General features: G+C 46.3%; 1 protein-coding gene across 4 annotated transcripts in view; it reads right to left on the reverse strand.

The window, feature by feature from the left end:
- The window catches only part of SIPA1L3 (signal induced proliferation associated 1 like 3), a 102568-nt gene extending 82196 nt beyond the window's left edge, over positions 1-20372 (reverse strand). For 2 of the 4 annotated variants that reach the window (XM_073641466.1, XM_073641462.1), the window contains exons 1-2: positions 20254-20372; positions 694-821 (exon numbers count right to left, since the gene is read on the reverse strand). The gene's annotated coding sequence lies outside the window, so the exon portion shown is untranslated. Of the gene's footprint in view, positions 1-693; positions 822-2587; positions 2737-7777; positions 7879-20253 lie in introns of those variants that run through there. The other 2 variants (XM_073641464.1, XM_073641463.1) reach the window with 2 other exon arrangements.
- Between the last annotated feature and the right edge of the window lie 4666 nt (positions 20373-25038).

Raw genomic sequence — 25038 nt, forward strand, 5'->3', positions numbered from 1 at the left:
GTTTCCTGTACCGTGAATGCTCCGACATACGCCTCTGTATACCGCACCGATACGCACAATGTAAGCAGAGTATACAGTGTAAGCAATACCACGCCAAAAGAGACGCTTCCCATCCGTCGGGTCCATAACGGTCTCTCCATGTGGCTCACGTGCCTGAAGCATTTCCCGCTACACATGACTAATGCATATAACCGCCTACCATTAATGCTCTCAGTCGGAGCTTCCAGGGAACAATGGGGCCGTATAATCAGTGCACACAGCGGGTTTTGGGATTTAAAGTTGCAGAAATTCCTGCAGACAGCGGTGGTGGCGCAGCAGGGGCTGTAGGATACCACTCACTTCTGCACCGGGAGGCGAGTGGCGCTGATGACATCCTATCGGATTATACCTGCACGATTGGCAGGTATATAGCACACCTGTCTTATTATAGGACAGAATACCGGATGATTGCACACAATTCCCGTCAGAAGTAACGTCATCACGGCTGCCGACCTCCTGATGCGGAAGTGAGGGGCGCTGGACAGCCCCTTGTAAGCAGATGCAGCCCATGGGCCATTTTTCTATGAAACCGAACAACCCCTTTAAGTGCACACTTAGCAATACATTGATTAAATACATTTTATAAACTGATTTTAAGCCGTGTGATTACTGTGCGTTTCATCAGATACGATCAGACAGTGCGGCCGTACTCACATCGGGTTTCTTCCATTTGTCGTCAGCGGTCTCAAGCAGCCATCCACGTGTAATCCTCCATGTAATTATTCCCCAGCTCTGATCCAAGGTGCGGAGGTACGGAAAAGGCAACAAAGGGGCTTCTGTATCTATGGGAAGGAAACAGATATTCAGTAAGAAGTACGAGCAATTCTGCTGCAAAATCAGAGCACAAACACACAGAAACGCAATCTGCACCCGAGGAGGAAGGCAGCCGAGAGGGCGGCCCACCGCCTGATTTATCATCCAAACGCTCCGGCCTGACAACTGTGCCGCCCGCAGATGCCTTCAGCTTTAGACGAGGCGCACGTCGTGGTGCCCCAGTGCTCACATTATGGCGGCGTATGGTGGAAAGCGAGGACGGCAGAGCAGCGCGTCTGACCGAGAAAATTACCGTTTTGTCATAGTCCAGAACGACAAAAATACACAACCGGTGGTATAACCTTTATAAAATGTATAAATAAGGAATAGGAATAATTAGAAATTGCTCTGTATAAGACCCCCATGACAAAACTGAATGTCACGGGTGCCGCACCTGCAGATCGTCCCTCATCATTGGACAGACGATTTTGGAGCAACCTTACAACCATATAATGTGAACTTGGTAGACATTTATACGTCAAGGTTGGGCATACTGAATTTTAACATGCCCCATCCTTTTGTTCTCAGGGAAAATAAGCCATTGTCAGAGACGTCCATGAGGGGATTAAATCTGATCAATGCACTGAACGATCCCTTGATTGACAGCTCTCTCCCGACTCTGATACCCATGGACACTCGGAGGAGCGCTCTATGAGAGGGCCGCTGCCGGTCTACTCTAACAGCAGCTTATCTCCTCGCAGAAGGAAAACCTTTGGGTGACTAAATACCATCCACCTCATCCTTATATATTCAGTTGGGGGGCCCACATATGTATAAGAAGACATGTACCGTGCATGCATATCTATGCGGGAATCAGACAAAATTGCAGTCCCTGGGTGTATGGCCAAGTAAAGGATAGTCCGTCCATTATTACGGCCCCCTTTTGAGAGGTTTATTTATATCTGTGGTTCTCCCATCTGGCATGCTGGAGTAGTAGTTCTGCAACCGCCACACATCGATTAATATAATACAGTTTTAAGGACATTAATGCATCTTGTGTGGCACAATATAGTGTGCGACCATATTCTTCCCACGCCGGAGGTAAATGCCTTGCAAGCTGTGACCGGAAATTTAGAGGACTATCCTCCATGGATGTCAGGATAGGAATTATCGAATGACATATCCCGGGTCAAGACAATCATTCACCTCCATTGCCTCCCCCCGCTCTGACGTAGGCGCAGCACTGCTTTGCGTAACCCATAAAACACTTAGAGGGGGGTGTCGCTGTGCTACATCATTTTCGGCATGAGATCATTTTTATGGCGGGTGATGTCATTTCGTAGGCTCCACCCCAGCAGCATGCGGATAGACCGAGAAGAGCTGGCACAGCAGCACGCCGTCCCCAAAATGGCTATTAAATGCGGGTGCAATAGGCGAACGGAGAGCAGCCCCCAGGGAGCCGCGTCACCCGCCACTTAATATAGAGTGATGTGTGGTCCGTTATTAATCCATTCGCCCTAATGAGTCTCTAAATTATGGATTAAAATAGTAAAAAAAAACACCCAGTATATAAATACACCTAGAACTGGGGTAAGAAGTGTGACCCCCACCACGCTACTTCCTAGGTAGGATGGCAGGTTGCATTATGTGGCGGTATAAGATAAATCATTAATGCCGAAGCCCGTACACACCAATACACACAATTATAGCGGTCTGCTGCAGTATGGAGGAGTAATCCTGCAGCACCAGCCTTCCCACGGACAACAACCCTCACCGTGCACAATCACACAATCACCTGCTATCTGCAGTCCCCATTTCATAGGATCCGTCCTCTCCCCGGCCAGAGATATACAGTCTGGTGAATGAGAGGAGGAAGCAGAGCCGTGGGCTGCCTAGTAATACTACCATACTCGTCCACTGAATACTAAGTGGGATTACATCCCCCCCTCCCACACGCCAGCGCACGGCTCCCATCACCATCAAAGACAATGCTGGAGCAGTCCATGGCTCCGGAGAGTCACAGCTGGGCTTACACCGCACATGGACCCGGCGGCTGACGACAAGGGGTTAAAAGGACGAGGAGAGCGACGGCGGGAAGTTTAATATCCGGTGCGGGGATAAAGTGGGGTTTAAAGAGTTAAACGGTCCACACTGTGAGCACTGCTACATCTACGGACGACACTCACTTTCACGCCACTCTCAAAAGGGAAAAAAAATGCCGAACGCAACGCTGGTTTATCCATATCCCAAAAATTTCATTTTTAACTCTGTACTGACCACACCACTAGATAAGCCCCCTCTATTTCAAACTCGGACCCCTTTCATCACCGGCACGTAGAAGTACCTCCAAATATAAGCCAGCAAACCTCCGCACAAATCATGGAAGGTTTCCACTGCCCGTTGGCTGAATGCTATTCCTCCTGACCGCTCCGTATATATGCACGCTCTGCTGAGCCGAGCGTGCACGAGGGCTTAATGTGGAGAGGTAAGGAAGCTGCCGATAGGGGCTCATCTCCCAAAAAACGAGACATGTCCGATCCTTATAACATAGGAGAGTGTGGATCCCCTTACTCACGACAGTGCCAAAATCGTCCGGCTTGTCGGACACACATCTAATGTGTACAGCGCCCTGTGGCAGGATTACTGGAGGAGTTTAGATGCTATTTTGAGTGGATGCACAGGAGAGGAGACATAGACATCATTCATCTCCACTCCTGTAAGACTGCAAGTCTGAATCCAGCCCTGCAAAATGGGGATTTGGTAAGGAGGCATTCAAGTAGGAAATTTAAGGGGTATTCCAGAGAGAAGGCGTTATCGCTTATTCACCAGACTGGTGATAACTTCTAGATCAATGGAGGTCTGGTCGCAAAGTCAGACTGAGCGCTTTAATACATGTTGGATGGAGGGACAGAGCTGATGCTCGACTGCAGCTTCATCCAGAAAAGGGCTAAAGTTCCCCGTTCTGGCAATTGGTGGGGGGACTCCCATCGATATACAAGTTACCACCGATCCTGTAGATAGGTGATGACATCTAATTACTGGATTAGACCTTTTATGGGTGGGGGGTCATATTCCCTCCCGCTCATAAGGCTGGGGCTAGATGGCAACTTTGGCTGCAACACAGGTTGTGCAGCCAAAATAGTTTTTTACATCACAGCTTAATGCAAGTGAATGGGTCACACTGTGATCTCCAAGGCTCCAGGACAAGCAAGCTGTAAAAATCCAACTTTTTGTGCATTCACTTGCATTGCACTGTGGCACAAAACAACATATAGCCCCAGCCTAAATCTTATTTGCTGGAGCCCCATTGGTGTCCTCTAGGTCTACGACTTCGGCAGCACCACCCCCCGAGCGCAGCTCCTTGCAACTCCTGGTGGTCTGTTGCAGAAGAAAGTGACTTCTGGGCATAATAAAACCCCAACTAAGGGCATTTTTCTCCTTCTTAAAAGAGTAAAAGGGCACCTCTGTATGTCTTCAGATTTTATATGGAGGCACACAGCAACTTTTTTCTACCCGATTTCCTAAGTATCGGCGCTTGCTCCATCAGGTAGCCATTCGGGTCAATGGCAGTACAACAGATTGCAAACTTTGCGGAAAGGGAGATTCTTTCTACCTTTTTCTGGGTGATAGCCATGAAAACAGAGCAGCTGGTAGATCAGGATATCATAAACCAGCAGAGAAAGAGCTGAAGCCCACGCACAGGCGGGCACAGAACAATCCCACGCTGCCAGCAAGGTAGAAGCACAGTGCCATGGAAGCAGAGGGGCATGCCAAGGATCGGAGGCCCCTCGCTGTGCTCCCAATTCATGCAGGTTAACTATTAACTAACCCTTTCAATCACAACACCATCCATGGGATCACGGGAGCCATCAGGTCCTGATATTCGGCATCATATTAGGCTTTATCTCAGCCCTCAGTTATAGGACAGACAAGGGTCTCCTGCCCCTGTATGCATCATGGAGACATAACCGCTTTCCGGACGTGTCGGTCCTATTAACTAACTGCATTCCCACTGATTTAACAGCTGTGTAGCGTCCTTTCCCATAATTCTCCCTTGCAGTTCCTCTGTTGTTCCTGCTAGAAATTTAAGAAAAAATTGACGGCTCAGCGGCCAAAGTTGGGGGGAGTATCTCTATACGCTCCGACACTGACCAAGTGGTGCCGGTGTCAGCCTATATGGGGACACAACTCCTGTAACACCCATTTATACATAAATGTGCAGGAGGAATAACAGAGGAATAGTGCAACACAGGACCCATGAGAAAGATCACCCAGATTTGATAAAAGACATACTCATAGGGAATTCGGATTGAGAGTCCCAATGGGGACAGCGATGGTAATATCTGTAAAGCGCTGTGGGATACGATAACATCATATAAGCAAAGCATAATAAATCAAAATAAATAAATATTCACTTAGAGACCTGTCGGGAGAGCGGCAAGTGCTCGTTTAAATCCAATTTTAAATGCATAAGTTATGGGTTTCACAGAAAACAGGTCCTCAATAGTGAGTGGTTTAGACAAGCAAATGTTGCATGAGTTGCATGTGCGAGTACACGTTCTTAAATTTTTTTATAAATAATTCAAAATATACTGTCTAGCGAAAGAATGGGGCGGTATAAAGAGTACACTGCACACAAACATTATATGGTATAAAGCGTATTCTGCACTGCGGGACGGAGCGCGGGCACAAAACGGCCCACAGGCACGGGACGGCGCGCAGCGGACGCCGCACACCAGCGCGGGACGACGCGAAGCGGACGCCGCACACCAGCGCGGGACGGCGCGAAGCGGACGCCGCACACCAGCGCGGGACGGCGCGAAGCGGACGCCGCACACCAGCGCGGGACGGCGCGAAGCGGACGCCGCACACTAGCACAGGACGGCGTGAAGCGTACTTTGCATCTAGCTGTATTATTATTGATAGTGTCTCTTTAAAACCAACAGATGACATGGGGGTGGGCTTTAGCCCCTCCTCAGAAAGTGAGCGCCCTACACATCACACAAGAAGGTGGTCAGCAATGTGTGTAAGGCCACAGATAAATGACAAGCAGCTATCGATTGGCGCCATTAATCAGGCAGTCACCTGCCTTCCTCTCTGGATCCCACAATGGTGCAGTCCTGTATCACCTTCTACTACTATAAGCTGAACTTTATCACTTCTTCATGCTGCGTCCGAGTGCCGGACAGAGCGGTGAAAACCCCTGCCCATCTCGCTGCAAGACGAAGGATACAGATGATGGTTCTGGGATGAGCCGATTTGGGGGAAGAACGGCTGACCTCTGATTTATTTTTCTCCAGAAGTCAGAGTCCCCATTACATTTCCACTGCAGTGAGCTGGGTAATCAACACTGCAGGTTAATAAATAACTAGACTGAAACTGCTAACTAGAGATAATCAACCAAGCCCATGGTTAACCCGATCTGTACCAGAAACATCGTCCAAATGCAGAACACAGAACCCATAACCAATACACAGAGAAAACTGCAACTACTGGAGATGGTTACAGGGGGAGACAATGACCAACCCTTTAAACAGGTACCCGGCACTATAACTTCTGACGCTGCGTCCCCACATACCTGCCGGTACATGTGCACGATCGCCAGTTATTGTACAAGAGTCCTAGAATAGAGAGTCCTATGAATAGGACAAGTGCACGATACCCAACAATCAAGAAGGCATCCTGGGATGGGGCATCGGCGGTGCAAGCCAGTCAACCATGGAGCATTGCCAATAAAACTCCTTACTCCACTCGTCTCCTTAACGAAAGCCAGTATCACCTCAAAAGGTCAATCAATGGCACCCTATTCACCAAAATATTGTAAATTGTGGCCTTCAGAGAAACTATACTGGGGGGAGACCTGGGCGGCGAGTCCGGGGGAGACCTGGGCGGCTCCCTCCGGCTTCTCCTTACCGAGCTCAGGTTGATTGACAGTTCTTATTCTATACACAAATAGGGAGCAACCAATCAATCCAGCCCAGTTGGATAGCAATAAATCAAAGGAAACCGTCCAGAGGTAGCACGGTGATGTTGCAGAAGAAGTCAACATGCAACCCTAGCCTAAAGTCCCATTTAGATTTATTGGGTATATGGCACTCGTGGTGCCCAAGTAGGGGTCCTCTCCATATAGAAGGCAGTAATGAAGAACTCAGTACTCCGATATGAGAAGTAGATGAAAGTATGTATTCTCATGCAATCCAGAAAAAGAAGACTGACGTTTCGATCCACAATCCTGGATGTTCGTCTGACCAAACAGATTGAAAGAATAGTGAGGATGAGACGCGCTATGGATGGGGGTGACCTACGTCGCCATGTGATAATACTGGCAGGCAAGCACACAAAATGCTTGTTCGTCGGGTGCAATGATTTTATTTTTAAGCAGGCTTAAAAATCATTGTCTTTGGCAACATATACCCTCATATAAACTAGACATAAGAACAAGACTGTCTTCTAGATTCCAATTATAGGTGTCCATACATAATACATGAATGTCAATCATTTACTCTGTAAAGGGGTGTCCCAACCTGAACCCGATGGCAGAAAGAGCAAAGAAAAGTTGGTCGTATTGGATTTCAACTTCCTCAATGAGGCATAAGAGGTCCCCTTACCCAGTAGACTAACCCACCAGAAGGCTTGGCTGATAGTCCCCGACAGATGATCGTTGGGGTAGTTAAGGATCTGGTGTGTCTAATTCGGGACTAGACATGCCACCACTAGGAGAATCTCACATTAGTTCTGTTAGAGAACACCGGAGAGATCGGCAGAGCAAGTGCCAAGATCACTCCTTCCCAAATGATAGGCAGACATTTATCGTACGTGTTTGAGGGCTTTATGGCTCTCTATCCAGGGGTATGGTGGTGGGGGATTTTTTCAGATGACTGCTATCCCAGTGTACAGCCAGCTTTCATCAATCCACTTTATCCAGCCAGCAATCATCTATCCGTGAACTCTCCCACCTCACCGGCGCTGTGAATAGGATTCTCACCGATCCAAGGTCAGTCCGCTCTCCTTGGCCGGGAAGCAATCTGTCCTAGAAATGATGCAGTATGCAACGCTGAATGAAAACATTCAGCAATGAGCAAGAAAAATGAAATTATGAGTGGGTGGCATAGTAATCCGTCCAACGAGCGTTCCAGTTTCAGTTCCCCCCGGCCTATGTACTGGGCGTCTGGGCAGGTTACAGATCTCCTGGGAATGCGCTGATAACTAGTCACAACAGTGCAGGGAGATAAACCGGGGTCCAAAACACCAGGGTCAGGCCAATTCAGGAGAGCGGGAGGTCACCATAAAAACAACTTCAGCGGACTATTTTGTGAAGACAGGTTTTACTATTCTGTATTTGAAGCTCACACCGATCAACCACATTGCCTGATCTTGTGTATGGCTCCAACTTCTCAAGACCTGGACTCAACAAGACTTCTGAACGTGTCCTTCATAAACGGTTTCATTAACTTTGCTACAGATGGGCTTACTGGTGGCAGCAGGGAATCAAGGTTAGCCCTAACCATGACTCGCCGCAGCCACCAACAAGCCTAATGCACCTAAGACACTGTCATTGGGTCACTGGTTCTCCTTCATTGGGCCGTGCTTAGAAGGCCCTAACCTCTGCATACTGGGAACAATCTACAAGATCTTACACTTTTGGAGATGCTGTGAAACCAATCTTCACAATTTGGCGCTTTCCTATTTTTACAGCTTGAAACACATCAGAACTGATTGTTCACTTGTTGGGTAATATAGTCCACACCTTGAAAGGGCAACCATAGTCATCACAATATCAGTGAATTAAGTTGTGAGAAGACATCAGGAGCTGCCCATGCTACCACCAGTGACATATCGGAAGTTTTGTAACAGGAGGTACACTGCCAAAGATTTATTTCATATGAAATTCTGAAGTCATTCTTTACTGCAAGTAACCGAACATCTTGTTTTTATACTGAGCCGCACATAAATCTCCTCTATCTCAGACTACCACGCAACCTGTGCTCTGCATTCTTCTGAAGAATTAAGACCAATATCCTCCATTATCCAAACCATTATCCAAGAACCTTGTTCTTCATTCACCCTCCCCAGGTCCAGCTCTGAGTCTCCACTGCTGCTCCCGTTGATGTCAGAGCTGCAGCCAATCGGTGAGTTCATGCTGTCAACTCAGGCAGCGCTGCTGAGCTCATTTATTGGCTGTTGACAATGGGAGCAGTGACAGACTCAGTGCTGGACCTGGGGAGGGTAGTGAGTAAAGTGAAGGGTTTTTGTTTGTTTTTTAATAAACCTCACTGCTTTTTTGAAACTAGAAAACCCGCTTAAGCTCCTGAGAGCGGGGCCCTCACCCCCTTAAGCTCCTGAAAGCGGGGCCCTCACTCCTAGTGTTTAGCGGTTTACTCTGTCCAATTTTGCCCGGGGCGTGAACCCTCTGCAGCGGAAAATGTTGGCGCTATATAAAGATGAATATTTTATTATTTATACCACGTGTTCACTTCCTTTCTGTTGTTCCATATAAGCCATTGACATGCGAACAAGATTTCGCCCCTTCGCACTTCTGTGTGGCCCCAAATGGCAGCTAGGTCATTGTCATTATAGGGATGAGTGTCACCACCACAGCTCAGACATCAATGCAGACTTTGAAGACTTGTTGTGTTTGACAAGAGCTTGTTGGGACAAGATAAGGGCCGGGCTGTGACTAGAAGAACAAAGAAGACCTAATGGAACAAAGGCCTCACCCGTGACACTTCCTAATGCAAACATGGACACGCTCGGCTGCCCACCAAATGTGCTCGGCACCAGTGCACACACACCGCTCTGTACCAGGCTCCGGCAGACACAATATGGACCCAGGGACTACAGAAGGCTGAAGATATTCTACAAAACCAGGAGAAAAACAAATTTACACCAAGATCTCCTTGTGTTCTCAGTCCCATGATCAGAAGAACGAGGGGCACTTCTGCCATCTCAAAAATCCATAAGCACCACAAATCTTCTCATCTGCTCTACAATATTACATCCACCTTAATTCCCTGGGCTAATTAAAATCAAAATCAAGATTTGCTAGCCAAAAGCTTCCTCGAGTCCAGACAGGACTAATCAGCTTATATAGATTTCATGTCTGCAAACTTAAAAAAAACCAAAAAAAAACAGATACCCCACAAAAGATCCTCGAGGTTCAAGTTAAGGGGGATTACGTAGCAGATTTCTCTAAATCTTCCTTATAATGTTACCGACGTTGATGTTGGGTTTTGAGTTCACATGGTACAAAATATTTAGTAGCTGGTGCCATTTTTGGTTTCAAGTTACCGTTTTGTTTGGGTTTTTTTTTGGGGGGGGGGGGGTGAGAATCCATTATTAGGAAATTGGAAAGAGGAAGAAATATTTCAATAATCCTAATCAGCAATAATTTGCAATATTTTTTTTTGGGGGGGGGCAACTGTCCAGTCCTTTACTCTCTGACTGCTAAGTAGGGGGAAAGGTTTGGCTTTCAAGAGTAAGGGAAGGTCCCTGACGTTGGCCCATTTTCTACTTCCATTGATGTAACCACTAAATGACAACCAGGCTATGGGAACACAAGAGTTTTTTTTTTTTGGGGGGGAGGGGTATTTAGGAGTATTTTGAGCAGAAATGTTCCAAATCATTCTTCAAATCTCAAAAATTTTGCGTTTCCGCTCAATTTTTGCCCATGAAGAATTTGCTTAATTTCTTCAAGGCCCCTGAAGAAGGCATCTGATGTGCACCAATATATATGATCATTGATGGGATGTGACTCTTGACATTTTCATGTGAAAACGGCACCCAACAAGCTGAAAAAGAAATCCTTTCAGATCGACTCCTGCCTTTGCTTGGCATCTGTCACGAAAAGACGCCAACCATAGGTAGAAAAATATTCAAGATCTTTAGTACATGTCCCAGCTAAAAGTCTAACTGCATTGCTACAAAACTACAGTCATGTCGGAAATATTTATTGGTGGTCGTCGTAGTGCCGAGACCTCCAACAATGGCTAAAACAGAGTGCTGCTCCCCTTTTGGGCTGAAGTCAGACTCAATAGATTGTCTTCGGTCTCGGAGTAAAGTGGAGCTTAGCAAAGAGTTTTTGCTTTGGGAAAAAAAAAAAATTGGAGAGGGTCTTCATACCCAGACGCCCAACAATTGAAATTTCTGGCAAGTAAAAAGTTTTCAGAAATGACCGTTTTGGTCAGTGGAGATCCAGTAATGTGCAGGTAGGACAGGAGATTGGTTGATCCATGGCGGCACATGGTTTACGGCATGCACATCGAAGAATGCAAATAAAAGCAGAAATTCAGAAAATGCTGGCGAGACAGAAAGGTAACATTACATCCATATATTCGGAAGGGTCGGGAAAGGAGGTGGGGCTGATGGGGAGTATAAAATGCAGAGCAGCAGCACAGGCAGCGCTGACTGTAATAACAGGCTGGATGTCAGTCGCCGGGACCCCATGACCCATAATTTCCATATCTCCAGCTCCCGGGCTGCCCTCTAGAATCCCTCTCTATACAAACAGCAGCTGTTGCTCGAGCTCCCATTCCTCACCTTCAGGCCAAAAATGTTAATATCGTCCTGTCATCTGCCTTCACTCCGCACCAATGCACGTCTCTTGCAGAGCGCACGACGTTCACCCCTTCGTTGCCGCAACAAGGCAAACATCACAGGTCTCGTCTGTCCCAAGTTCACCGTCTACAAATTCCACATATACTTAGGGCAGAGGGGGCGCCCAGTTGGCCCTTGGACATATAACCTGCTTGAACCTTCCACATTTGCCGCAGCAGTTGTGATGCCTGGGACATGAGAAGGGGTTTCAGCTGTTAAACCAAGTTTAGGATATGCTTACACCAAAATGGGCTCCGACTATTAATTATTATATTTGGGGATTAGTTTAAAAATCCTGTTAATTAATGTATATCTGTATCATGTCAGTGTACTTCTTTTACGGCTTTTACAGGGGGGGGGGGGGGGTGCAGACTTCAGTGACACTTCATTACAAAAACCACGTGTGGCAATTTTCGGTGCTCCCATTAAAATTAATTAAGAAAGCCGCACAGATTGACACAGATGTCCTATCATTTAAGCCTTTTGAGCCCGTCCCAGTAAAAGAAAAAAAAAAAAAATGTTGCAGCTTCTACTGAGCGGTGTGAGATCTTCACATCAGCAGGGAGGAGGGGCAGTGAGAAGCAGCCTAGGTGGATTGAGATTAAGCAGCAGTGAGGAGGGAAACTAAAAATCCATCAATAAGGCTTGGTCAGTAAAGATTTGGTAGCTGCAATGAGGGGCATTGAGGAGCTGTCAACCAGGCTATGTGGACAGAGATTCTGTAGCAGTCAGGAGGGATAGTGAGGTGCTGTTAATTAGGCTAGGTGTGCAGAGAGGGGATGTGGGGGAACACTACAGAACCATCGATGAGTCTAGATATGTGGAAGATTCAGCAGCAGTGAGGAGACACATTGAGGAGCTGCCAATCAGGCTAGTTGGGTGAAGATTCAGCGGCAGGGAGGAGGGATAGTGAGGTTCTGTCAATCAGGCCAGGTGAGCAGACTACAGAGCCATCAATAAGTGTAGATGGGTGAGAGATTCAGCAGCAGGGTAGAGGGGCACTGAGAAGCTGTCAACAAAGCTAGGTGGATGAGGATTAAGTTTTCAAATTTTAGAAAGGATAATATGGTCATTGCAAGGTGGACTATCAAAGTAAGTGCACCAGCCTCATCAGAACAAGTTCTGAACAACAAATTAAAGCTTGCAAGTTAGCGAAGACTTTGGTTCCATAGTATAAACTAATAAATCAAACCTAGAAAACAACAACTATTTAGCAACTTATGAAGTGGAAAGACTCAGCCCCCAGCTACTGAAGGTGTATGGGTACATGTCATCTGTTTTTAACCTATGAGATCACCTTGGACTGAATGCAGTCAGGTAAGTGCCAGTTTCGTAGGAAAGTGTAGACTGAAGGATTTCTCCCTCCACCCACCGCAGAGAGAAAACACACATACCGAAGCTCTTAGACAATGAATAATAGAGTCCTTATTTGTGCCAGAAAGCAGAGCATTCACTGTCAATTATACTTGGGAACATCATTCCCAACGTGTAAGAACTGTCAGAGACGACCAAGGAAGCGATTACCTAGAAGACTGGAAGACCTGTCACTCACACTCAAGGATCTGCAACAGAGGCTTGGAGTCATGCAGATCTTAAACAAAACAAAAAGGATTGTCTACTTTTATGTAATACCTTGCAAGTTATTTGTACGAAATATAATAAGACCCCTTACGTCAGCTGAAAACAAGTGCTGCACTACGAGGTCCCCCAGTAAAAATGCATAAGCCCAAAAGAACATTGTGGTCAACTTCTTGCAAGACCTACAAGAACAACGGATAACTTTTTTAAACAAAGACAAGCAGTGATAGGACTTTGTTTTGCCCCTTTTATTTAGCTGATTTTCCAGAGGGTTCAGATTGGTTGGTGCTGCTATGTCAAGGTTATAAGCAGCGTAGAGCAGGCACCAATCATGCACAAGGGGGTTTGCACTAGGCAGATGAGAGAATCGGTAAACCTTTTGCAGCCTCATTGACACAAAGATGATTTTCTCAGTGGCGGTAGACGAACTTCGCCCCCACCGATCCCGAGAGCAGGGCTCTGCAGTGCCCTGTCTGAATGGAGTGAAGATAGAGCATTGCATTATGGCTCCATTCATTCTCAATAGGACTTTCAGAGATAGCCGAAACTTCACTCTGTTATCTCCAGCATTCTGCTAAAAGAATGAAGAACGCAAGTGCAAAAGCTTGAGATTGGTGGAGAGTACCTGTGGTCAGACAAACTATTTTGGGAAAAAAAGGATTGGGCATGTTAAAATCCAATATGTCCAATCAAAGTCTATACACATTAGATGGATGTCTGTTCTTGCTGAAATCAGCAAGTTTGGGCAACAATCATCTTTAGAGATGGATATACCGTAATCACCACTAGCTGCTAAAATGCAAAAAGCACAGTGTGCAGATGAGGGTCCTGTCCAAACACTACACCGTAGACATGTTGTCATTTACTGCCTGGAGAATTCCTTTAAGTACACAGACCTCTCTGCCTTCAGATATTTGCTTTGTACAGTTACCCACAAGCTTTGATATTGGTTCCTGTATAACAGTCTGTTTGGTTACTGTGTAAACTGGTATTTCAATCAAGCTGAAGACTGAGCATCTATATTCAGCCCTTAATCCTAAAGTCAACCGCGCATTCCTCCATTTTCATCGTAATTCGGCCTCTACAGAGCTGCACTGTTATAACGCTGAAACGACATAGGATCTCAGCTGTGTAAACAGGACGGCGGCGAACATTCATCCTAATAAGACAAATATACAGAGAAATAAGTGAACAATAGCGGAAGAAAACCAACAAAAAAACTCAAAATTAAATGCAAAGAAAAACAACAATCTTCCTTGTAGAGCTTTATACAAGGCAGCCATACATCGTCTGGACGCGGCTCATCACAAGGATGGGGCACGTGGTCAGTGGGAGCCATTAGCCTGATGGCACAATGCATCTTACTTGTAATACAGCCGTGTTTGCCATACTTTGGCCAGGAGCAAATTAAAGGGCTAGGACCTTCTCGGGCATTTATAGCATCCACAGGATGTACCATAAAGGTCTGACAGATACAGGTCGCACCTTTGGGATTCGCACCACTGTGAATCTGTGTAATCTCACTCTCTAATGACTTCTATAGGAGTTACAAAAGTAATGAAAGAAAAGGAGCTATTGGGCATTTATGGCACTATTGATATGTCCAGTAGTATAGAATAGGAAGTGGATATGGATGTGGAAGGCTAAAAAGCCGGCAGAAATCAAGAAAAAAAAAGTAGTACTGGCATCACTGGCAGGAAAGATCCAGAACAGCAAACTTATGCCCCAAGCCACAAATCTCCGGGGGATCGCCACTTTGAACTCCAAAACTAAAAGAAGTCAGTGCCAGGGCACATACTGTGCAACAACGTATCTACATTGTGCCGCCCTGTTTTGTGTACTGGTATTACAGTATACTCTTGTTTTTTTACCATAAATATGGCATTATTACTTTTTAAGTTGGCACACAAAAGTACATCATTACTTTTTTAATGGGACATTAAGGGTATGTTCACACTTAGGTGTTTTTGCAACGTTTTTCATGCCAATATTCTGGTTTTTGCTGCAGAAAAAAATTTAAATTTACACAATTTTGCCTTTGTATGCCCCCCCATCCCACCCCAAATGCACATCGAGAAGCTCCATGTGAACACAGCCTTAAAGACCCTTTGCAGTAGGTTTTGCTGGTTATTTTTTTGCAGTAGTTCTCCTTTAATACAGATCTGAATTTTCACTTTTATAATGCTTCAAAATAACGGAAAACTTTTCCATCAGTAAAAAAAAATAATAATTGAAGCACATACTGTGTAGTTGGGCGAGCAGGCATTTGAAAAGTGGGTGGTGAGTAGTTTGCAAAAGTGGGGGGGTTGGAATTAAAAGGGATATTTCCATTCTCAATGCAATACTTATGCAGTGAGAGCAAAAATGAAAGAAAAAAAAAAAGAATAAGAAAACTTAAAATTCTGATGTTCGCATACAGCTCTGTGTAATACATTCTGCCCCCTCTCTATAGAGGCACTCCGGCCTGGACACCGCTACAATTGCACCTTTGTGCTCATTCCTGTATCTGGCTGCAGGTGTTTAAGCAGGAAAAATGGGTTAAATGCTCATCCAGTGGGGCCTAGATCCTGTGGGGTACGTGGCAGCCTGAAGCCATCATGTTTATGCCCACGCTGCGGCAATGTGTGACAAAGACGAGTGTCTAAGATGTCAAGTACTTGTAGGTGCAAAGCGACAGCGAAACAGAAACACGACAGGCAGAGGGGTCAGAAGAGACTGAAGAGTGACAGAGAGGGGGCAGATACAGGAGGGCAGAAGAGAGACTGACAAGGCAAAGGCAAGCAGCTGACAACAGAGAATGTGAAACAGGATCAGGAGGAGAAATGTTGCATCAAAGTGTACCCCCCGCCATTCACACCAAGTCTGTAGAAAAACACTGCGCAGGTTCCTTCATCTTCCTCAACAAGGTAAAACTGCTTGTGGGGCACATACTCATCTAATTTGTCTGGGAACTGCTCATACTATGTAACCTTGTACTCTTTTTGAATAGGCTGTTCCTCTAAATCAGTATACTGCCAGCACTGTAGGTACTAGAAATTCCTTTACCTCAAATCTGAGCAGGCAATTGTTCATACAATTTGTCCAATAAGTTACCTGCCCTGAACTAAAAGCCCCGCTACTCCCGGTAGAGGCAAAGCCCCGCCCTGCCACTCCCGGTAGAGGCAAAGCCCCGACACTTAAGGTAGCAAGCCCTGCCACTCCCTCTAGTGAGACAAGGCCCTGCCCTGCCACTTCCTATAGCAAAGCAAAGCCTAGTCCTGCCACTTCCTGTACCAAGACAAAGCCCCGTCTTACAACTTCCTGTAGAGACAGACACGCCCTACCACTTCCTGTATAGACAGACACACCCTACCACTTCCTGTAGATACAAACCTCCACCCTACCACTTCCTGTAAAGAGAAAAACGCCTTGTCCTACCATTTCCTGTAGAGAGACAAAGCCCCGTCCTACTTCCTGTAGAGCAGGGAAGTCAAACTCAAATACACAGAGAGCCAAAATGAAAAACTTGGACAAAAGTTGCAGACTAACCAGTATACCGTATAACGGGCCCCACATAGTGCTCCGTACAGAATAAAGGGCCCCACATAGGGGTGGCAGTTCTGATGTTGAGGACCAAATATAACCATCCTGCGAGCCAGATTTGGCCCACGGGCCAGAGTTTGACATGTATGCTGTACAGAGACAATGCCCCGCCCTACCACTTCCTGTGGCGCGACAATGCCCCGCCCTACCACTTCCTGTGGCGCGACAATGCCCCGCCCTACCACTTCCTGTGGCGCGACAATGCCCCGCCCTACCACTTCCTGTGGCGCGACAATGCCCTGCCCTACCACTTCCTGTAGAGAGAAAAAGCCCTGTCCTACTACTTCCTTTAATCTACCGCAACATCTAGACTGATCGATTACACTTGACAAGACACAAATCATTGGTTGCAGTGGTCAGTTCACTAAAAGACAGGGCATCATCACTGGATTTAAGGGGCAAGTCCAGCTTATTTCTTTGTGTTTTATGACACCCACTCCCCATTTTCCCCAATGAAAAAAAAAAGAAAAAGTCTGGAGAATTCTTTAAACCAAAATCCTCATCTGTCACCTATACTATCAGGCCTGAAGCACATAGAGGTGTGTGCCACCATAGGGTGCCCCATACAACACAGATCACCTATTATACCGCCATACAGAGCTGTAAAATACAGGTACCTGAAAGTACTGCACCAGTGCAGGACAAAATACAAACTGACATTCAGGAAAGAAAGCAGTGTGCTGATAAATACCCATATAATCCGGTATCGGGCACCGCCACATACACAACTGAATCCAAACGGTGCAGAAGAACAGTGAGGAGAACAATAGGAAATGAAGTGGATTAGTGACAAGGACATCTGCTAGGGATAGATGATAGTGGGTAGGCAAGACTACAACTCCCACAATCCCCTCGAGAAAAGCCAATACCAGGACGAGCAGCTGTCTGCAAAGGATAAGGAAGGAAACAATTTAACCTGCAGACGGAGCTTGTCAGGATCAGCGCCACTCACCAGATAACTTTATAAAACCCAAAATCAATCATTAAGTGCTCGCTAATTAACCATCTGATTATCTGTCATGATGAGAGTCAGGACAGCTGTGACGTGGGAGACTTTCTGCATTACAGAGTGTGCTGGCCTTCTGTGTGAACTAACACACACAGAAAAAAAGCATTAAAATGTCATTTATTTCTGCACGGAGCCCCACACACAAAACCTACAATTAGTCAGATCCACGGACGTCACTGTGCAGATCCTCACCCACACAGACATGGCATTAGGAAGACAGGGAGCGGAGGAAGCTGTATGTGCACGCAATTGTATGCGGGATATATATATTTTATATCAATAGCGCCACATATAATAACTCTGCACAGTGAAATTTGCACCGCCAAAAACTGCTTCAGATCCAATTGTAGAAATTCTGCAAATTGGCAGCATATTTCCCCCGTTTACTATGCTAAACCAGGGTGAAAATCCATAGCAGAAATTTGAAGATTTCCAATCCGGAACGCAGATCAATTTACACTACAGGTTTATCTCCGCTTTGTATCCGTCCAAGTTGTATTTTTCTTTTCTGTCCAATTCATACACAGGTTCCAACAAGGAAAAAAAAAAAGAGGGCCATATTGTGAGTTGTTCCCATATAATAAGGCACCATACAGAGGCATCGAGACTCTAGATAATGTAGTAGTTTCACCTGCAGTCCTATGTAAAATACTATTTTCCTGTATACATTCACCCCATAGATACATCCCTAGAGTACAAAATAAAAAGCTTTCCACATCGATCCTAAACTTCTAGTTCTGCCAGCAGGTGACAAGTGGCGCACCGGTACATCGGGGATACGGTAGTAAACATCAGTGATATCTGCCGGCAGCTCGTATATTAGGTGATAAGCGTCACAGTGAGAGGCATCCGGCGCCGCAGCTGCTCCAGCCATTGTAAAGTCATTTCCCAATTTTCCACACATTCATTAGATTTCACGAGGAAGCACAAATAAGAAAAAAAAAAAGCCTGATGCATTAGCGGCCACCTAAACAACACCTGCCCAGTACGCGCCGCGGCCACCTAAACAACACCTGCCCAGTACGCGCCGCGGCCACCTAAACAACACCTGCCCAGTACGCGCCGCGGCCACCTAAACAACACCTGCCCCGTACATGCCGCAGCCACCTAAACAACACCTGCCCCGTACATGCCGCAGCCACCTAAACAACACCTGCCCCGTACATGCCATGCTCATGTAAACCATCATCTGGCCCTTACATGCCAAATTTCAAAACCAGGACCCTCCATTAACACTTTCATGACACCTGACCTGTACAAGCATGGACAGTGAGCGCCCCCTGATTTTACCTGCAGAGGACACCTGGCTCACCGGTCCTGCAGTGACTACACCGGTCCATGTGATAGCCACCTGAGAGATACCACTGCTTTATTATTGTCCACCTTCACTGACCAAATTACATGAATCCCTCTACTAGGAGTGATAACGTTACATCATCCTCCATCAGTAGGTGCTTGCTTCATGACTCGGACCCTGTCTTCTTCATTCCTGTGCATGACAATATCCCCATACTTGCAGTTGTGCTATATCGCCCCTTGCCCTGTACCAGTCACACATACTCGTCTTCACCCTGTCTGCTGCAAAGTGCCAACGCTAAGCTCCGGCCTCCTTAGCTGACCTACTGGTGGATCCTATTGTAAATGAGGCGATGAGTGGGGCAGGAGGTCGGACGGAGGAGGCTGTTATCGCTCTGATGTATGGGATTATCGCTACATATGGCAGTAAATATTCTGAGCGGGGGTCAGCACATGCTAACTGGTTGTATGTATGCAATCATTTACCAGTGACCACCATCCCATCCTCCAGACTACAGGACCACCAATATGACCTGCACCCAGCATCCTCTCCCATGTTTCCTGTATGGCAGCACCCCCATATAACCTGCTCCATCTGTATGCTATGCACACCTGTAACCTGCACCTGTGACTGTCCCAAACTAAAATGCATCAACCCCCCCTCCCCAACCGGGGCAGACATGACACTGGTGCAATGGTAAGGGGCCATTACCACGTCCAAAGCAGGACAAGTTCTGCATTATGATGAGAGATTGGACTGCAAAGGGCCTGTATATTGTTCTTGTACAGCAGCCTCTTCTGTATGTGTGTCCACCAGTGCACCTGGTAACATGCACCCCCAACTTAAAATACACCACTCCCCCTAAAATGCACCCACTGACGAGCACCCCAACTTAATGCATCTGACAAAATGCACCCCCAATTCAATGTATCTCACCATAAAATGCGCCCCAACATAATACATCTCCCATAAAATGCTTTCCCCTAACATGCACCCCTCCCCCCGCCTATGCAACCGTCCCTTTAAAACGCACCCAAACTGCTTGAACTCCCAGGTGTAAATTTTAAAGAGAGCCCCCATGCTCCCTGCAGCTCCTCCTCCCCCAGTGCCCCATCAGCTGTTCCCCTCTCCCCTGCAGCAGCGCCCCCTGGTGACATCTGCCCCCTGCTCTCCCCATGCCCCGGTGTGCGGCTCATCATCCCCAGCAGCTGCCGCCTCACACCTTACATTGCCTATACACTTTGCCCCCACAGGAGCAGCCCTGTCCCTGCCCCCAGCTCCTGCCCTCCGCACCGCCGGCCGGGCACTTTCTCCCCGGTGCGTCCCTCCTAGTCACCCCCGGCAGCTGTGAGCCCGCGCCCCGTCACACTTCCCCCGAGTTTCCCGTGTTTCCAGCACTTACCAGCTGCGGCTTCCCCGAAACCCGACTCCTGCCCGTGTCCTCCTGCTCCGATCCCACAGCGCTACTACAGGACACGCCCACCACAGCGCCACTCCTCCCGCCTCTGCACTGACCGCCACAGCCCCGCCCACAAACCAATATGGCCGCCGCTTTCTGCCATCCAACCTCTCACGCCAACCAACTATTGTTTTTCTTTTTAGAACAGCTTTATTATTACTTTCAATTTGCACATAATGACAGTGAGCGTTATAGTAGCCAGAAGGCGAATTTGATGGTCACAATTTAAAGAATGTGAATGTGGGGCATTTATTTATAGGCAGCATGAAAATAAAGCTACCAAGACTAATGCTGCATGTGCAGTTACTGACAAAGACCCCAGAACGCAACAAAAAGTAAAAAAACACTGCAAAAAATGACATTACATGAGAATACCAGATGCTGAGAGCAGCAATGGAGACATTGGATGCTGGACCAGGGGAGGGTGAGCGAAGATCAGTTGTTTTTGTGTTTTTGAAGACACTGCAGTAAAGGGGACAAGGTTTTTCGAAAGCTGAAAACCCCTTCAAATGAATAGCAGCTGATATTTAGTACCAAGGAGTGGCCATCTATGGTGTGACTGACAGCGCGCAGGTGCAGAGGGCGCGACCACGACCGGGTGTAACCAGCTGGATGTGTGTTCAAGGGTTCCTGCACCGCAATACACACCGCCGGCCAATCAGAAGCCGCTAGCTGATGTTGGCGTGCCCATCATGAGCGGCTCATGGCAGCGACGTCATGCACTGTCCATGGCTGGCACACTGAAGTCAGCTGCAGGCTATAGAAGAGAACCCCGCATGTCGTTGAAGTGATGGATGGTAAGAAGAATAGTTGTTGTTTTTTTAATGTGTTGGAAAAGAACGAACAATATACCAGGATTGGGGTCATTATACCAGGAAGTGGCCCAGGATTGGGGTCATTATACCAGGAAGGGGCACAGGATTGGGGTCATTATACCAGGAAGGGGCCCAGGATTGGGGATATTATACAAGGAAGGGGCCCGGGATGGGGGGCATTATACCAGGATCGGGAGAATTATTCCAGGACGGGGGACATTATACAAGGAAGAGACAAAGGATGGAAGATATTATGTCAGGAAATGGCCCAGGATGTGGGGCATTATATCAGGAAGATGCCCAGAATGGGAAACATTATACCTGGAAGGGGCCCAGGATCTGACTTATGTAAGAGGGTCCCAGGCACGGGACCTCCCTTGTGATGTATACATACCAAAAGGGGATATTAGAACAAGACAACCTCTTCAAGGGGTTAAAATACTCAAGAACTGAATCAGCTTTAAAAAAAAAAAAACATTTCCTTTTTTGTTTATTCCAAATATATCTCAAGTGCGAATACTATGTTAGTAATGAATGGAATTAGTTACAGAGAGGATGATTTACAAGAATTCCGGCACTAGGGCAGCGGCTCACGTGGCCGTCATGGCACATTCCAATTATTTTACAAATTCACTTGGGTTTTAAAAAAAAAAGAAAACTAGGACTTTGCATCTGGTCGGAAAACCTCAAAGATAATTATGGCTGCAAAGTTCCTTGGTAAAGTTTGTGCACATAATGTACCGCCATTATACAGCACTGGACGTAACACATAAAGAACAGCCATGGACATCTTAGGCACTCCAATTAGAAAGAATGGAATAGTAGTGCGCATGATCGACCGGGCTCTTCAGAGCCACAGTTTTCAGGATCAGTAGGGGCCCCAACAGACAGACACTCAGAAATCCGGACATTATCTCCTATCCCAAGAAAAGGGGGCAGAGAATATACCTTTAACTAAAGAGATCATACATTTACACCATAGAGAAGTTTCCCCCGCGTTAACTGCCGCTGAGCTCACTGGCTGCAACACTGTTAAAGCGACATCAGCGCTGCAGTCAATAACAGACACCAGGAGCAATAAAGAAGCTTCATTGCTGGACCTGGGGAGAGTGAGAAAAGTTCAGTTTTTTTGTTGTAGCTTTTTTTAAACAAATTGCAGTCACAGTATAGAAGTTTTCCGAAACTGGAAAACCCCATTAAGATTGAACATCAAAATGAATCATAAACTCATTCATAAGAGATTAATAACAGTAAGTTCAGCCAAAGACTCGAACTCCTAGAACGTTCAACAATTAACTCCTAAAAGAAAATTTATCCTTGGTCTAATAAAGAGGTTGTAAAATTACTGCACAGATAAGGTAGGGAGACTGCGGCACTCCCCAGGACTCTCCCCAGCTCCATGTCACCCCGTTATCCATTGACCAGCTGGCACGGAAAAACCTGCATTCAATGACCTGTCCATTACTGGGGCCCAAGGGAAGAAATCCCCTCAGCCTAAGGCTGAACGTTATGATCCAAGGTCAGAATTCTGCCCAGACATGGTCGCAATTTTTGGGAGCTGGAATTCTGCCTCCAAAAACACTTAAAGGATCCATATATTGGATGACAATAATGCCATGTGGATTCCTCCTTATAGTCTAGTATCCCACCTCTTCTTTGGTTTGTGGAGTTTTTGTGAAGTTTCCAGGCTCTGTATTTTGAGGGTGATCATGTTATTTTTTGGCCATGCTTCAGGCAATGTGACTTCCCCGGTCCATGATTTGGAGACGTCCTGCTGGTCTCGGAAGGTGGCAAAGAGTGGTCATATCAGGATTGCAAAGAATAGGTATTTGGGACTACTAGGGAGGCTTTTTCTTGGTGTTGGAAACCTCCTTAAAGTGCATCAGATTCCCTTCTGTTTCTTTTGGTGTCCATAGATGGCACGTTATTGTTATTGTGGTAGGCTACAAATGTCTGCTGCGGCCTCAGTGTAAGGTGTGGTGGGCTTCCCTGGTTAGATGGGTTCCTCACCTACTGGTGGGGAACCATACTGGCGCATTTCAGCTCCAGGCACTATGTAGTGAAGAGGATGACATCTGATTGGCCCAGGGGTGATGTGAGGTTACGACCATGCCCAGGTGCAACGTCAATAGGATGACCTCATTTGGACCCGATAAATGGGGCTTTTTTTTTCCTCCACGTTTCCTCTCGTAGGTAAGCTATCATCAGCACTGGCGGACTCAGACAGAAATGGGCCCATATGCAAGAACAATATATGGGCCCTTTGCAACCCAAGAGCTCCTAAAAATGCAAAATTGCACCTACTAAGGAGGTTGAAATGGGCCCCCTTACGCCTTGGGCCCATGTGCGGCCCCACAGGTTGCACCAATGATATGTTCGCCCCTGATCATCAGGTTTTTGACACCTAATCTGAGACCAGCATAATGTACAGACAGAGATCCTGACTCCGGTGATGTGTCACTTACTGAGCTGCTTGCTGTAGTTTTGATAAAATCATTTTATCAGCAAGAGATTATCACTAAGAGACTAGTAAACTTGCTGCCAAGTAGTCCAACCATGCCCCCCACCACTGATTGGCAGCTTTTTGCCTATGCAGAGTGTACACAGAGAGCAGCCAATCAGTGGTATGGGCACAGTTCAGCATTCAGAGAACTCCTAGATCTGCAGCAAAGAAAATTGTGATTTTATCAAAACTCCAGCAAGCAGGTTAGTAAGTGATACATCGCTGGAATCAGGGTCTCTGCTACTACATTATGCTGCTCTCAAATGGAGTAGCAAAAACCTGGTGACAGATTCCCTTTAAGCAGAGCTCGTACTACCAAGGATGGGAAAAACTTCAGTTACAGAGAATTTTGCATTTGTCCTTTTCTGACCAGGGATTAAATAATTAAAAATCTCAATAATCTTATTAGTGACGGGGGATTATATGTCTGTGGCAGAGACGATCTTCTGTCCATGTTGCAAAATATTAGAAGATATTACGCTGACTTCAGAGCTTAGCAATACTCCCCAGACTGACAGTTCTTCATGCCTGGAAATAATACTTGCTCTTTTACCAGACTCGTCATACAGAAAAAAAGAATAAATGTCAGCCATCGCCATTTGAGCAGGGTCACAACATGTGCTTTCCAAGGGAGCATCAAAAGACAGACATGGACGCCCTGCACAGAGGCTGTAATAACACAGACAGATGATCAGGGGGATCCTGGACAGCAGAAAGACACCACCTGCCATGTCAGATGACACAGGGCTGAAGACAATGAAGGCGTCCATCAGCTCTCAGCACCATTATAATTGAAAATACGTCTCTGCTTCTTTGGATTGATAGAAAAACACAACAAGCACAAATCTTATCAGCACTTAAAGGGAAGAAGTCAGGAGGATTTTCCTACTGAAACTAGTATCATGGCTGTATAGATCCTAGTTCAGAGATAAAAATGATACCAGTTTTAATTTAATCCGATGTGCCAGGGCTGAGAAATCGAGCTTTGAAACCACATGCAGATTAGACTGGAAGGGAAATGGGGGAGGGCACTGAGAGTACACTGACACGCCCCCAATGCATTTTTAGGCTAATTTGCATGTGACTTCAAAGCTCGATTTCTCATTGCTGGCTTGTGATATTCCTACAAGACAGGTATCTTTATTATTTGTACTAGGACCAATGCAGCCATACTAATTTCAGTAATAATAATAAAGAAAATCCTGACTGTTTTAATGTTACATCAATAATAATGATTGTTCATTTATAGATTTCTTTCTAATTTAATTTTTTAAAGGGAACCTGTCATGTAAAAAAATGTTATCAACCTGCAGGTTAATAGCTTTCTGAAGCTGTGTGGCTGCTGCACTGAATGGTCGACTGCCAGGAGGAAATTAACTTCATTCCCTCCGGCTGCCGCCTTCAGTCACC

Source organism: Phyllobates terribilis, unplaced genomic scaffold (genome assembly GCF_046119375.1).
Source record: "Phyllobates terribilis strain yellow unplaced genomic scaffold, ASM4611937v1 Scaffold_7__3_contigs__length_470593459, whole genome shotgun sequence".
Lineage (NCBI taxonomy): Eukaryota > Metazoa > Chordata > Amphibia > Anura > Dendrobatidae > Phyllobates > Phyllobates terribilis.